This window comes from Pleurodeles waltl, chromosome 7, assembly GCF_031143425.1.
Source record: "Pleurodeles waltl isolate 20211129_DDA chromosome 7, aPleWal1.hap1.20221129, whole genome shotgun sequence".
Classification (NCBI taxonomy): Eukaryota; Metazoa; Chordata; class Amphibia; order Caudata; family Salamandridae; genus Pleurodeles; species Pleurodeles waltl.
Window position 1 is genome coordinate 497,253,390 of NC_090446.1, and position 15,806 is coordinate 497,269,195.

The following is a 15,806-nucleotide window of genomic DNA, read 5'->3' on the forward strand; positions in this document are numbered from 1 at the left end:
ATTATGAGCATAGGTCCTGCTGCCACTTTGGGAGGATCTGTCCGTAGGGTCCTGCATCCGAACATGTACACTCCACCTTCATGCGTGGAGGCGGAGTGACAACAGTGAGGGGTTCTGACCTTTCTCTTGCGGTCTGTGATATGATCCTGGCAACCAGGCATCCCTCCACTAAGACTGTATACACCTGCCTTTGGGATAAATTTGTGGAAAGTTGTGTGGATACCCCTTTCTGCATTGCTCTCGGAGGTGTTGCCGTTTGTTTTATTTTTAGACCGGCAAGGCCTTGCAATAGGCACTTTTAAGGGTTACTTGTTGGCCATTTCGGCTTTTCTGCGGTTGCTGGATCAACATTCCCATTTCAGGTCGCCAGTTGTGACTTATTTCTTGAAAAGTTGGCAACATTTGTTCCCTCCTATTCCTTTCATGATTCCCAAATGGGGACCTCAGTCTGGTTCTCACATTTCTCATGAGTTCTCCCTTTGAGCACTTACACCACTGTTCTCTGGAGCTCTTGACCATCAAGGCTGTCTTCGTAGTGGCCGCATCATCCGGGGGGTCAGGGAGTCTCATGCTCTGTTGGTTCACCGTCCATGCACCAGCTTTGAAATCTGGACCAGGTCACCCCCTTTCCTGTCCGTCAGAGCATCACGCTGCCTACTTGTTTCATTTCACCTCATCCTTCTAAGAAGGAGGAGAAATTCTATTGCATGGATCCAAAAGGAGGTCTTTCTACATTGACCTCATCAGAGACCACTGGGTGGATGATCAGCTCTTCATTGGATTCATTGAAGCAAAGAAGGGCAAGGCTGTGCAGAAATGGACCATATCCCGATGGATCTTACTCTTATCAAGATATGCAATGTATTATCTCAGAAGCAGCCTCAGGTGCAAATGTACTGGGGTGAAGGGCGCTACTACTGTGTTGGCACCTGCAAGGTACCTAACCTTTGCATCTGCCAAGCTGCTACGTTGGTGTTTCTCCCCAAGTTCACAAAGTACTACTGTTTAGACAGTAAAGGCATTTCATCTGATCGGTGCCTCAGCAGTTTTTGTTTTAAGCAAGTTCATAGACTCTCCTTCAGGGGGATATTCCTTGGGTATCTGTTTCCACGGTGAGGAATCTGAAAAGGTTTCTAGCAAAAGAACAAGTAAGTTACCTTTGATAGGTTTTTCTGGTAGATAATCTATTCAACTGCAGATCCTTCCCTTCCCCATCACAGTGCAAATTGGGCTCTTAACCCAAAAGATCGTCTTAATCACTGCACACTGTTTCAACATAGGTATTTTATTATGTGGCTCTGCGTTTTTGGCTTGGAAATAGTCACAAAGAAGACTGATGTCATCACAACAGGATTGCGCATATATGAGCACCTCGCCTTTACTTCTCATTTGGACAACGATGGCACAGGACACTTATTGGTGAGCAGAGGTTATGGTTTTGCAGATCTAGTCTGCAGCATTACCAAAGGTAAGTATATTGTTAATTAGTAAATTCTTAGATCCTCCGGAACGCAGTATTGCTAAAAGGAAAGTCCCTGAGTTTTGCTTAAAGCTTATTCAGTTTTTATTTAAGGTTTAATAAGAGTTTTTCCAAGGAATAGCATGAAAATGTGAATGCCTGAACAGTAACTTGTTATTCTTTGCACTCCTTTTGCCTAGACAATCCAAAACTGTAATTGTGTTATACAGCTGCAAAAATGCCCAAAAAAGGAAGGGAAGAAGAAATGTGAAACAACTCCACATCAAAGACTAAAATCGATTGACTCTAATGTTGAGATAGTTCCTCTCACCTAATGCATGTAATATGTAGATGTTGCCACTTTGATAATAGTATTGTAGGAACTGTGCACATCTCAGATGAATTGAAAGCACCAAACACTGATAGTTGAATATTTGGTGCATCTGGCCTTGATAACATTACGGCAGAAGTATTGTGTTATAAGATTCCCACCAGCCTTTAAATATGAAGCCGTTGCTGATGGGAGGCTCTCCATTATTGTCACCATGCAGTATTAAAGCAGTAATAATCAACCTGCAGAAAATAGATAACCCTATATTATAGAAAGAACATGCAACCTTTAGTTTGGCAAACTTTGCCTGATTACTAAGCAGGTTTGTGTTAACATTGTCGAGAACAAGATTTAGATGTAAACTATTAGTGGCATGTGTAGCTGTAGATACACATACTGTGTATATTCCTGCCATCTAGTGTTGAGCTTGGCGTGTGCAACTTGTTTTTCTTATAAGAAGTCTTAGAGTCATGAGGTATAGTGACTATTGCTGGTCGTGCGTATGAACATCGGCTCCATTGTTAGATTGGTTTTTTTCCGCTGTCTGCTTTGGATGTGCTCCACCGAGCTCCGGGTCAACACCTCAAGGTAACTGACTTCAGTCCTTGTTGGGTCCTCTGCACCGGCTGTTAATATAATTGCCATGTCTCCTACCATGTCCGTGTTGGCGCTTCACCGGTCGGTTTTGACAACTAGAAACTCTTCAGCCCTTCGTTCAAGGCCTCACCCCTCCTGGGCCTATTCCATTCTGTTTGTTACAGAAAATACTGCATACATGATTGTAGAAAAGCACACTTTTTGGCATGATTACCCCCCACTTTCTGCCAGGTATCTGATGCAATTTCGACTGAAAGTGCACTGGGTTTCTGCTAACTAGGTCCCTTGTGACAGATCTCTTTCCACAAAACTGCACAGTTGTTTTCCCAATTGGCTAAACCTTTAGCACCCTCTGTAAGTCCCTAGTAAATGGTACCCCTTGTACCTAGGGCCTGGGGTCCTATATAGGGGACCCCAAGGGCTTCAACAAAATTTGTTGCACCCCAAAGGACCCCTTATCTAGAACGACAGTGTAGGAAGTTGGCTCTGTATATACTATCTCAAAGTGAGAGATAGTGTCCAGAGTCCAAGGGTTCCCCTTAGAGGTTAATAGTGGCAATAATAGATAGTACTAATGCTCTATTTGTGGTAGTGTGGTCGAGCAGTAGGCGTATCAGAGGGTAGTGTTAAGCACTTGTTGTACACACACAGGCAATAAATGGGAACACACAATCAGACTTAACTCCAGGCCAGTTGTTTTTTATATAGAAAAATTATATTTTCCTAATTTATTTTAAAACCACAAGATTCATAATTCAAGTAAGTGCATAAATTGTAAGGTACTTGGCATAGGTAAATTTAGAACTTTGAATGAAAACAGTAATTTACACAGTTCGGCATAAAATGGCAATAAGCTATTTTAAAAGTGGACACTACAAAATTCAACAGTTCCTGGGGGAGGTAAGTACAAGTTAGTTTCGCAGGTAAGTAAAGCACTTACATGTTCAGTCTCCAGGGCATAGGCAGCCCACCGTTGGGGGTTCAGGTCAACCCCAAACACCCAGCAACACTGGCCTGGTCCGGTGCAGAGGTCGAAGAGGGGCCCAAATAACAAAGGCGCCTATGGAGACTAGGGGTGCTCCGATTCCAGTCTGCTAGCAGGTAAGTACCTGTGCCATCAGGGAGAAGACCAGGGGGTTTAGTAGAGCACTGGGAGTGTGTGGGGGTGGCGGGGGGGGGGGGGTGGCGCATGTGTCCTCGTCCCATACAAAATACACCCTCAGCGGGCCGGGGGTGGCCGGGTGCGGTGTGTGAACAAGGCGTCTGGTTTTGAATAGAAATCAATGGAGGGACCCGGGGGGGTCACTCTGGTGATGCAGGCAGGGCACATGGGGGCTTTTCAGGCCAGCCACCGACTGGGCAAAGATGAGGGCCGCCTGCTGGTCACTCCTGCACCAGTAGTTGGTTCCTCTCGGGGTGGGGTGGGGGTGCAGTGCTTCTTCCAGGCGTCGGGTTCATTGTTACCGGGCAGTCACAGTCAGGGGGATCCTCTGGATTCTCTCTGCAGGCTTTGCTGTGGGGGGTGCAGGGAGGTCGTCTCAGGGTGCACACATCGTGGGAGTCACCTGGGGGTCCTCATGCAGTGTTGGTTTCTCTCGACACGGGCCGGGGGCGTCTGGTGCAGTATGTTGGGGACTCACGCTTCAGGAGTGAGGTGGGAGTACCTTTAAAGATGGTTTCTTCTTGGTTGTTTTGGACAGAGCCACTGTCCACTGGAGTTTCTTGGTCCTTTGGGTTGCAGAGCAGTCCTCTGAGTTGGCAGAGGTCGCTGAGCCTGCTGGATGAGTCGCTGTTGCAGGTTCTTTGAATCTGGAGACAGGCCGGTAGGGCTGGGGCCAAAGCAGCTGTCTCCTTTTTCTCTGCGGGGTGTTCAGGTCAGCAGCCCTCCTTCTTGTTAGGTCGTCAGGAATCTGATTTCCTGGGTTCAGGGTCGCCCCTAAATACTAAATTTAGGGGTGTGTTTGGGCTGGAGGGAAGTAGCCAATAGCTACCTTCCCTGAGGGTGGCTACACCCTCCTTGTGCCTCCTCCCGTTGGGAAGGGGGGCACATACCTATTCCTGTTGGGTTAAGTCCTCCAAAACAAGATGGAGGATTTTCCAAGGAGGGTGTCACTTCAGCTCTGGTCACCTTGGGGGTGGACCTGGCTGAGGGGGTGACTCCTCCTTGTTTTTCTCATTATCGCCTCGGACATGTTGCCAAAAATGGGGGCTGTGTCCGGGGGGCGGGCATCTCCACTAGTTGGAGTACCCTTGGGCATTGTAAACCTGAGCCTTTGAGACTTACTGCCAGGTGTTACAGTTCCTGTAGGGGGGAGGTGTGAAGCACCTCCACCCAGTGCAGGCTTTGTTTCTCGCCCCAGAGAGCACAAAGTCTCTCACACCAGGGGGTCAGAAACTCATCTTTCAGTGGCAGGCTGGCATAGACCAGTTAGTCCTTCACCGAAGGATTGGGTAAAATACAGGGGGCATCTCTAAGATGCCCTCTGTGTGCATTTTTTAAGAAATCCAGCACTGCAATCAGTGTGGGTTTATTATTCTGAGAAGTTTGATACCAAACTTCCCAGTGTTCAGTGTAGCCATTATTGAACTGTGTTGAGTTTGTTTTGACAAACCACAGACCATATACTTAATATGGCCACACTGTACTTACAATGTCTAAGAATGGACTTAGACACTGTAGGGGCATATTGCTCACCTGTGGTATAGTGCACCCTGCCTTAGGTCTTTAAGCCCTGCTAGAGGGGTGACTTACCTATGCCACAGGCAGTATTTTGTGTGCATGGCATCCTGAGGGGGATGCCATGTTGACTTTGCCTTTTTCTCCCCACCAACACACAATCTCCAATGGCAGTGTGCACGTGTTAGGTGAGGGATCCATTACGGTGGCACAACACATGCTGCAGCCCTAAAGGACCTTCCCTGGTCACAGGGCCCTTGGTACCACTTGTACCTTTTACAAGGGACTTATCTGTGTGCCAGGGGTGTGCCAATTGTGGAAACACTGGTAAATTTTTAGTGAAAGAAAACTGGTGCTGGGGCCTGGTTAGCAGGGCCCCAGCACACACTCAGTCAAGTGAGCATCAATATCAGGCAAAGGGTGGGGGGAGGGGGGTGTAACTGCTACAATGAACCATTTTCCTACGGACATGCTGCCATTGCAGGTTGTGGGTCTTGGTGCAGACAAAAGTGAAAGCACAACATGGCACACAGCCCCCCCGCACCTGTTCTTTCCCTAAACTATACCATTGCTTCACAATTGGCACACTCCTGGCACACATCGAAGTCCCTTATAGAAGGTACCAGTGGTACCAAGTGTAGGAGCTGGCTTGGTGTGTGGTGAGCACCTATGGGGTTATCACCGTATACCAGGTCCAGGTGTCCACTGTTAGTGAAGTGTAGGCAATGTCTAGGAAGTCAGGGCTCTCTAGAGGTAGCTGTGGATGAGCATCCAAGACTTATCTAGGACGACATGCAAAGCTATGCAATACCTCTATAGTCACATGGCACTCTCACACATGAAAGAACCCTACAGTGTTACAAAAAATAAAGGTACTTTATTATAGTAACACAAATACTAGAATACTGAATAGGCAATCCCCCAACAGGAGGTGGGTAAACACACTATTATATACATATTAACAATCAGTAAATAGCATAGAAAGCAATAAGCATTGATAAAAGCACTAGCAAAAAGTGAGGGCCCTAGGGGAGGGCCAAACCATACACTAAAAAAGTGGAATGTGAAAGGCAATTCCCCACCAAGGACGTGGAATCAGTAGAATGGAACTGGAGGAACTAGGAACCCCAAGAGGTGATTATCAGAGTGACCCCCAGCAACCAGGAGAGCAGAGGTAAATACCTGGTTTTCCACAAAACTAACAGGAGGAATTTCGAAAAGGATTATGCAAGACCCAACCAAGACTCCTCACAGAAGAGTACCTGCAAAGGAGGGGGACCGAGTACAGTTTGCGTTGGAGTGTCTGGTTGTGGCAGGAGCCACTACGCACCCTTCTGTGGATGCAGGACCAGGTCGACAGTGGATGAGGAAGTCAGCAGCACAGGAGATGAAGAGAAGTCCCAGAAGTGATGCAAGTGATGTCCCACATCGGTGGTTGAGATTTAGTCAGTTAGTGGTGCTGGAAAACCACCAACAAGTCTTGGCAAATACAAGAGACTGAGAAGGTTTGCAAGGCTGAGGAGGACCAGCAAAGTCCAGGGGACTCGACCCAATGATGGAGGTCCTGGTTGACCTTCAGCAGACGGGAGAGTCAGGAGAAGAGGAGGCAGCCCCCACAAGCAACCACTGGCAGCAGGCACAGGAGTCTCAGTGAGGCCCACTTCAGCACACCTGAAGAGGAGTCCCATGTTGGTGGAGCAGCAGACAGGAGACTATGCTTTGCAGGAAGGAGTGCCGGAGGCCAGGGCTGCGCAGAGCCTGAAGATCCCTTGGAGGAGGAACAAACAAGCCTTGGTAGCTGCAAGAGTTGGAGTGCACATGGGGTACAGACCTACAAGGAGAGGCAAGGGCTTACCGTCCCCCAAGTTGGACAGCTGGTAGAGAGGACCAAAGGGACCACTCCAGACCACCACCTGTGATGCAGGATCTGCGCAGTTCCGGGGGAGAGCAGATCCACCCAGCCGTTCGTTGTTGCAGATGCAGAGTAGTGACTCCTTCCCTCCTAAGGATACTCTTTCTTACGTTTTGTGCAGGCTGAAGACTTGCCACCCTCAGAGGATAGCTGGGAAATGTTGCAGTTGCTGGAAGGAGCCTGAGAAACAATGTTGCAGAGTGGAGCCATCGCTGGAGTTGCAGATTGTTGGTTCCTGGAGGGTCCAGTTGCAGTCCCAGTGGCCAGTAGATGAAGTAAACAATGCAGAGGAATCCTGCTGGAGTCTTGCACTTCGAATCTGGGTACCCATCCAAGAGGGAGACCCTAAATAGCCTAGGAAGGTTGATTGGTCTCCTAGCAGGGAGACCACCTATCAGGAGAGAGCTGTGATGTTGCGTACCTGACCTGGCCACTCAGATGATCTCAGGGGCCTCTGCCCACCTAGAATTCAAGATGGCAGAATTAAGTGGCCACCTGGAGGAGCTCTGGGCACCACCCAAAGGGTGGTGATGGACAGGGGAGTGGTCACTCCCCATTCCTTTGTCCAGTTTTGCGCCAGAGCCGGGACCGGGGTCCCTTGACTGGTGCAAACTGTTTTTTTGCAAGGAGGGCACCAAGTGTGCTCTTCAAAGCATACCGGTGGCTTGGGGAGGCTACCACTCCCAAACCATGTAACACCTACTTACAAGGGAGAGGGTGTTACCTCCCTCTCCCACAGGAAATTCTTTGTTTTGTCTTCCCCTGCCTGAGCTGGTCAAGCAGCAGGAGGACAGAAACCTGTCTGAGGAATGGCAGCAGCGCGGGCTGCCCGGAAAACCCCAGAAGACTGGTAGAAGCAATACTGGCATCCTCCAAGGAGCCCCAAGAGTGCATGGAATCATACAACCAATACTGGCAGCAGTATTGGGGTATGATTCCAACATGTTTGATACCAAACATATTTAGGTTTGTAGTTACCATTATGTAGCTGGACACACCTGTGTCCAATACATGGGCAAAATGGCTTACCTGCACTTACGAAGTCCAGTGCAATGGAACTGGAGTTCGTAGGGGTACCTCTGCTCATGCCGAGGTGCCCTCACACACAAGGACCTGCACTCTGCGCTAGGAGGGCCTACGATAGGGTTGACTTACAGTGATCTGGGTCACTGACCTAGGGTGAAAGGGTACATGCACCTTTCCTCACAGGCTGTTATGGCAGGCCTGCAGACACATTTTGCATGGGCTCCTATGAGCGGCACAATACATGCGGCAGCCCATGGGGGAACCCTGGTGCCCCAATGCCCTGTGTACCTAAGTATCATATACTAGGGACTTATAAGGGGGCACCAGTATCCCAATTGTGGGGTGTGCAAAGTCCTAGGCGACCACATTTAGAGGGAGACAGCACAATCACTGGGGTCCTGGTTAGCAGGATCCCAGTGAAAACAGTCTAAGCATACTGACAACAGGCAAAAAGAGGGTGTAACCATGCCAAAACGAGGGTACTTTCATACAGTCAGCGTAACAAAAGGCAGGAGACTTTAAGGCTCACCGCCAAGTGTTTCAGTTTCTGCAAGGGGGGCTGTGTGAAGTACTTCCACCCAGGTCAGGCTTTGTCCCTGACTCCCGAGAGCACAAATGCTCTCACCCCATGCAATCAGAAACATGTCTGTTATTGGCAGGCTGATATAGACTGGTCAGCCACACACTAGAGAGTTGGGTGAATTTCAGGGGCATCTCTGAGATGCCCTCTGTGTCCATTTTTCATTAAGTCCAACACTGGCATCCGTGTGCGTTTACTAAGATTGATACCTGTAAGAGGCTGGCCTGGCTTGTAGTGGGTACCAGAGGTACTTACACCTTGTGCCAGGTCCAGTTATCCCTTATTAGTGTAGAAGAGGTGTTTCTAGCAGCTTAGGCTGATAGAAGTTAGCTATGGCAAAGCAGCTTAGGCTGAACTAGGAGACATGTAAAGCTCCTACTATACCACTGGTGTCATATGCACAATATCATAAGAAAACACAATACACAGAAGTACTAAAAATAAAGGTACTTTATTTTTATGACAATATGCCAAAAGTATCTCAGTGAGTACCCTCAGTATGAGGATAAGTTATATACACAAGATATATGTACACAAACCAAAATTATGCAGATAATAGCAAAAGGAAGTAATGCAAGCAATGTAAAATTACAGTATATTGTAATAGGAGCACATAGGTATAGGGGCAACACAAACCATATACTCCAAAAGTGGAATGCGAACCATGAATGGACCCCAAACCTATGTGAGCTTGTAGAGAGTCACCGGGACTGTAAGAAAACAGTGAGGGTTAGAAAAATAGCCCACCCCAAGACCCTGAAAGGTAGGTGTAAAGTGCACCTACTACCCCCAGAGAGCACATAAGTCGTGATAGGGGGATTCTGCAGGAAGAACAAACACCAGCAATGCAACAACAGTGGATTTCCGGACCTGAGTACCTGTAAGACAAGGGGACCAAGTCCAATAGTCGCAACAGTGTCGAGAGTGGACAGGAGCCCAGGAAATGCCAGCTGAGGGTGCAAGGAAGCTGCCACCTGTTGAAAGAAGCTTGGAGTTCTGCAAGAACGAAGAGGTTTAGGAACTTCCCCTTTGGAGGATGGATGTCCCACGTCGTGAAGAAGCTTGCAGAGGTATTCCCACGTAGAAAGACCGCAAACAAGCCTTGCTTAGCTGTAAGGGTCGCGGTTAGGGTTTTTGGATGCTGCTGTGGCCCAGGAGGGACCAGGATGTCGCCACTTGGATGAGGAGACAGAGGTGGCGCCCAGCAAGTCAGGGAGCCCTCACAGAAGCAGGCAGCACCCGCAGAAGTACCTGAACAGGTACTTAGAAGAAAAGTGAACCGGAGTCCACCCGAAGTCACAAAAGGGAGTCCCACGACGCCGGAGGACTACTCAGAAGGTTGTGCACTGCAGGTTAGAGTGTCGGGGACCCAGGCTTGGCTGTGCACGAAGGAAATCCTGGAAGAGTGCACAGGAGCCGAAGCAGCTGTAAATCACACGGTACCCAGCAATGCAGTCTAGCGTGGGGAGGCAAGGACTTACCTCCACCGAACTTGGACTGAAGAGTTACTGGACTGTGGGAGTCACTTGGACAGAGTTGCTGAGTTCCAGGGACCACGCTCGTGCTGAGAGGGGACCCAGAGGACCGGTGATGCAGTCTTTTGTTGCCTGCGGTTGCAGGGGGAAGATTCCGTCGACCCACGGGAGATTTCTTCAGAGCTCCTGGTGCAGAGAGGAGGCAGGCTACCCCCAGAGCATGCACCACCTGGAAACAGTCGAGAAAGCCGGCAGGATGAAGCGATACAAGGTTGCTAGTAGTCGTCTTGCTACTTTGTTGCGGTTTTGCAGGCGTCCTGAGCAGTCAGCCGTTGATCCTTCCTTTGGCAGAAGGTGAAGAGGGGGATGCAGAGGAACTCTGGTGAGCTCTTGCATTTCTTATCTGAAGAATTCCCCAAAGCAGAGACCCTAAATAGCCAGAAAAGGAGATTTGGCTACCTAGGAAGGAGGATTGGCTACCAAGAGAGGTAAGAGCCTATCAGAAGGAGCCTCTGACGTCACCTGCTGGCACTGGCCACTCAGAGCAGTCCAGTGTGCCACAGACACCTCTGTTTCCAAGATGGCAGAGGTCTGGGACACACTGGAGGAGCTCTGGGCACCTCCCCTGGTCACTCCCCTTTCCTTTGTCCAGTTTCGCGCCAGAGCAGGGCTGGGGGGATCCCTAAACCGGTGTAGACTGGCTTATGCAGAGATGGGCACCATCTGTGCCCATCAAAGCATTTCCAGAGGCTGGGGGAGGCTACTCCTCCCCAGCCTTCACACCTATTTCCAAAGGGAGAGGGTGTTACACCCTCTCTCAGAGGAAATCCTTTGTTCTGCCTTCCTGGGCCAGGGCTGCCTGGACCCCAGGAAGGCAGAAACCGGTCTGAGGGGTTGGCAGCAGCTGCAGTGGAGACCCCGGAAAGGCAGTTTGGCAGTACCCGGGTTCTGTGCTAGAGACCTGGGGGATCATGGAATTGTCCCCCCAATGCCAGAATGGCATTGAGGTGACAATTCTATGATCTTAGACATGTTACATGGCCATGTTTGGAGTTACCATTGTGACCTATGTACAGTGCACGCGTGTAATGGTGTCCCCGCACTCACAAAGTCCGGGGAATTTGCTCTGCACGATGTGGGGGCACCTTGGCTAGTGCCAGGGTGCCCACACACTAAGTAACTTTCAACCCAACCTTCACCAGGTGAAGGTTAGTCATATAGGTGACTTATAAGTTACGTAAGTGCAGTGGTAAATTGCTGTGAAATAACGTGGACGTTATTTCACTCAGGCTGCACTGGCAGGCCTGTGTAAGAATTGTCAGAGCTACCTATGGGTGGCAAAACAAATGCTGGAACCCATAGGGATCTCCTGGAACCCCAATACCCTGGGTACCTCAGTACCATATACTAGGGAATTATATGGGTGTACCAGTATGCCAATGTGAATTGGTAAATTTAGTCACTAGCCTGTTAGTGACAAATTTGGAAAGCAGAGAGAGCATAACCACTGAGGCTCTGGTTAGCAGAGCCTCAGTGAGACAGTTAGGCATCACACAGGGAACACATACAGGGCACATACTTATGAGCACTGGGGCCCTGCCTGGCAGGGTCCCAGTGACACATAGACTAAAACAACATATATACAGTGAAATATGGGGGTAACATGCCAGGCAAGATGGTACTTTCCTACAATACCAAACTTCCAAACATTCAGTAAAGCCATCATGGAGCTGTGGAGTTTGTAGTGACAAACTCTGTGAACATTAGACTTGTAAGAACGATGTTTAAGTTTCACGAAGGTACTTGGTGGTGTACGAGGTGCAATTACTCTTTTCAAAACTTCCATCCAAGCGTTAATGACTGGTATGGGAACAAGTGACTGATACTTGCTGTTTTGGAGATAAGTTGCAACTGCTGCAAGATGCAATCATATATAAGTGTATGCTAAGCGTAACCTCTGAAGGTGTAGCAGGTAGAATACCTATCTGTTGTACTGGACCTCTGCAGTTCCTCTCTTGGAATGTGGCTTTCCTGGTCACAATAACTTCCCTTAGAAGAGTTAGTGAAAACCATGCTCTAGCTAGAGCAGAGCCTTACTTTCATGTTTTCTGGGTGCGTCTTTGTACAAATACAAAATTTATCCCAAAGGTCTTCTCTCGCTTCCATTTAAACCAAACACTTGATTTAGCAGTTTTGTCACTGTGGCAGAGTGTGTTCTTCGTGCACTTGATATTAACAGAACACTCATGTATTACATTGAGTCCTAAGCATTTTAGGAAGACACAACAACTTTTTTTTAGCTTTCTCAAGTCTAAGGAGAGGTAAAGCCATTTCTAAAGCAAGAATTGCAAGAAGGATTGTTAAATGTATCCAGATTTGTTATGTAAAGACCAAAATAACTTTACCAACCATTCCAAGAGCCCACTATAGAAGAAAGAAAGGTGCTTCAATTACTTTCTTAGGAAACATCCCCTTAGCTTAGGGATGCTTCTCCAGAATTTGATCTTTTATAGATTCACAAGCTTGAATCATCCCAGTTGTTGAAGTGGGAGTCCCACAGTACATTAGCATAACAGTATATATCATTACCTTAGGCCCTAATGGCAATGAATATTCTCTTTAATAACATCTGTGTCCTTTTTTGTTTTTAAAAAGGAACAAACTTGGCTTATGACCAATCAGGTGACGGCACGCTCTAGAATACTCCAAAGAGAGGCAGATTCCCTCAGATTTTTGCATTTGCCAAGGTTTGTGGGTGGCCCTGCTGGCCACTGAACTTCCTGCAATCAGACAAATGACGTGGGACAGTTAGTGGGTGACTTCAAGGATCTGCTGCATCCCCCTGGACTCCGCAGCTGGACTTCTTCCTTCACTGTCCTGCAGGAACTTCATCTCTAAGAGGGATGACATTGCCTACCTACATCGCCTGGACACCTGAGTGGTCTGGACACTGTCCCCTTCTTTTTCAGTTTCTTCACGTCTGGAATCCACCCTTGGGTTCCACCGGCACGGCCTGGTTCATGGGTCACTACAGTAGCACTCCTGTCTCCTGAGTATCCATGGGCGGGGGCATTATACAACCATCTTTGTGCCAACTCTTTTCCTCTGGGTCCACTGGGAAGGGTCCCGAATCCATAAAAATCCAACTGTGACAGTCATGTGTTAGCCTATGAGACACCCAACTTGATAGGAACTCTGCACCCGGGCCTCTGTGGGATTTCTGTTACTTACCTTTGGTAATTTCTTACACCCCCCAGCTCCTGGGATTCTAACACACTTTGGTTGGGCACCTCCATTCTTTTACCACTTTCTTAGTACATGGTTTGGTCCCCCCATTGGACCCATGTATTTCTATCCTATTCCTGTTTGTTTCTAACTGTATATTTTGTGTGTTGATATCTCCAAGGGGAGATATACCAAAGTTAGTGTAGCCCTAGTGTTGTATTAAAGAATACCTTGTGTTCAATGGCATGTGTATCTGTAGATACACATGCTGTGCATAAGTTCACCATCTAGTGTTTGTTTCAGAGTAGTACAGCTTGTTTTTGTTTGAAGAAAACTTTCGAGTCACGTGATCGAGTGACGACTCGGTAATACTGCGCATGGACATCGAGTTCTTTGTTAATTGTTTTTCTCCCCGGTCGGGTTCAGATTAGTGTTCCTCTTGCTCCGAGTTCTCGGCTCCAAACAGTCTATAACGGTTTTCTTTCCATCTTACTGTGGTCATTGGTATTCTTTGAGAAGGCGTAATCTTTAATAATTCAACTCTATGTTCCTTTTTCTGTACTCGGATTCGAATTTTGCGACCCTCATGGAAACAGAAAGGCCCTCTCAGGCCCACTTTGGGCCTACCCTTCCATGTGGTATCGAACAAATGAGCCCTAATGGAACTCACTCCATTTCGGTTTTGCCCTCTGTCATTCAAAGTTTCATCAGGTGTGTAATTTGTGTCTTTCACCAGACCATAACAACCAGACCTGCGAAACGTGCCGTTCTTTTTGGTCGAAGGAGACGCTTAGAGATCGAAGAGCCCGTCAAATGGAGATGACGTCTCGACATACAGATGATACACTGGACATCTTTGGCAATGAGCACCCACAAAAGAGGTAACCGGTCTGCTACTCCCTTCCAGCCATGGTCGGAGCCGAGAAACGTATTCTGATGCCTTGCAAACCAGCTCGGCAACAAAAAAAGCCAAAGATAAATCTTCAGCATCGACCTCCAGAACCTCCATTTCAGCACCGACAAAACAAAAACTATATGGTGCTTCAGTGCCAACCACTTTGGCACCGAAAAAGAGACAACTGTCAGCTAATAATTCAGCACCGAACATTTTGCATCCTAAAAACCCTTCAGAACTGAAAAAAACACAAAAGACTCTCAGTGACTCTGGACAGTCTGTAACAACCCCCTACATCACAGGTGGAACCAATTTTAGAAGTTATGGATGCCAGGCAGCGTCAAATTCAAATTCAACAAGGAACAGGGTGGATTGTAACATCACCTTCGCCACCTTTAAAGAGGAAATTAACTTTACAAGAGAGTCTTGATTGCTCTACACCTCCAAAGAAGACTACCAAAGAAAATACTTCTTTTCATACTGTTATATCTCCACCTTTACCTACTTCTCCACAAAATACTCCTCCACCAACATCTCCCCCTCTTTCAGCATTCACACCACCTAGTTCACCACCTGGTGGGTCTCAAAATATAGGGGATACATTAGATGAATAGGACCCATGGGATGAGTACGATCCGGATCATATTACACCAAATGAGCCAGATATTTACCCAGCTAGACCTTCACTGCCTAAGGATTCCACATCATACCAACAGGTTATATCTAGAGCAGCAGCATTTCATAACATCCACGTGTGAAATGAGACAATAGAGGAAGGTTTTGTATTTGATATACTTGGTGCAACACATAAAGTCAGTTCCTTCCAGTGCTTCCAGGCATGCTCAGACATGTAGAAGAAATATTTAAAGTGCCTGTTAGAGCAAGGTTTATCACTCCTAGTGTTGATAAAAAGTACAAGGCTGCATCCATTAATCCTTTTTATATAAAAACACAAATTCCTCCAGACTCTATTGTTGCATCTAGTGCACGCAAAAGGGCTAATAGCCAGTCAACAGGAGACACACCTCCTGATAAGGAAAGAAAAAAAATAGATGCAGCAGAGGAAAGAGTGGCAGCTCAAGCAGCCAATCACTGGCAAATTGCTAATGCTCAAGCTTTACTATCAAGATACAACAGAGTTCACTGGGATGCTATGGCGGAACCTTTACAATACCTACCAGAAGTACATCATAAAAGAGGGGTCGAAATTGTAAATGAGGGACTAACAATTTCTAATAACTCCATTCGATATGCACTTGATGCTGCTGATACAGCAGCACGCAGTATTAACACCAGTGCCATCATAAGGCGCCATACATGGCTCAGATGTTCAAGGTTTAAACAGGAGGTACAGCAGGCAGTTTTAAATATGCCTTTTGATAAAGAGCATTTGTTTGGTCCATAAGTGGATACTACGCTTGAAAAATTAAATAAGGACTGTAGGAAGTTGGCTCTGTAAATACAATTTAAAGTAAGAAATAGTGTGCACAGAGTCCAAGGGTTCCCCTTAGAGATAAGATAGTGGCAAAAAGAGATAATTCTAATGCTCTATTTTGTGGTAGTGTGGTCAAGCAGTAGTCTTATCAGAGGGTAGTCTTAAGCATTTGTTGTACACACACAGGCAATAAA

At 47.4% G+C, this 15,806-nt stretch overlaps 1 protein-coding gene across 10 annotated transcripts in view; it reads left to right on the forward strand.

The window, feature by feature from the left end:
- The window catches only part of SETD1A (SET domain containing 1A, histone lysine methyltransferase), a 905,198-nt gene that overhangs the window by 675,548 nt on the left and 213,844 nt on the right, over window positions 1-15,806 (forward strand). The window lies entirely within an intron of this gene.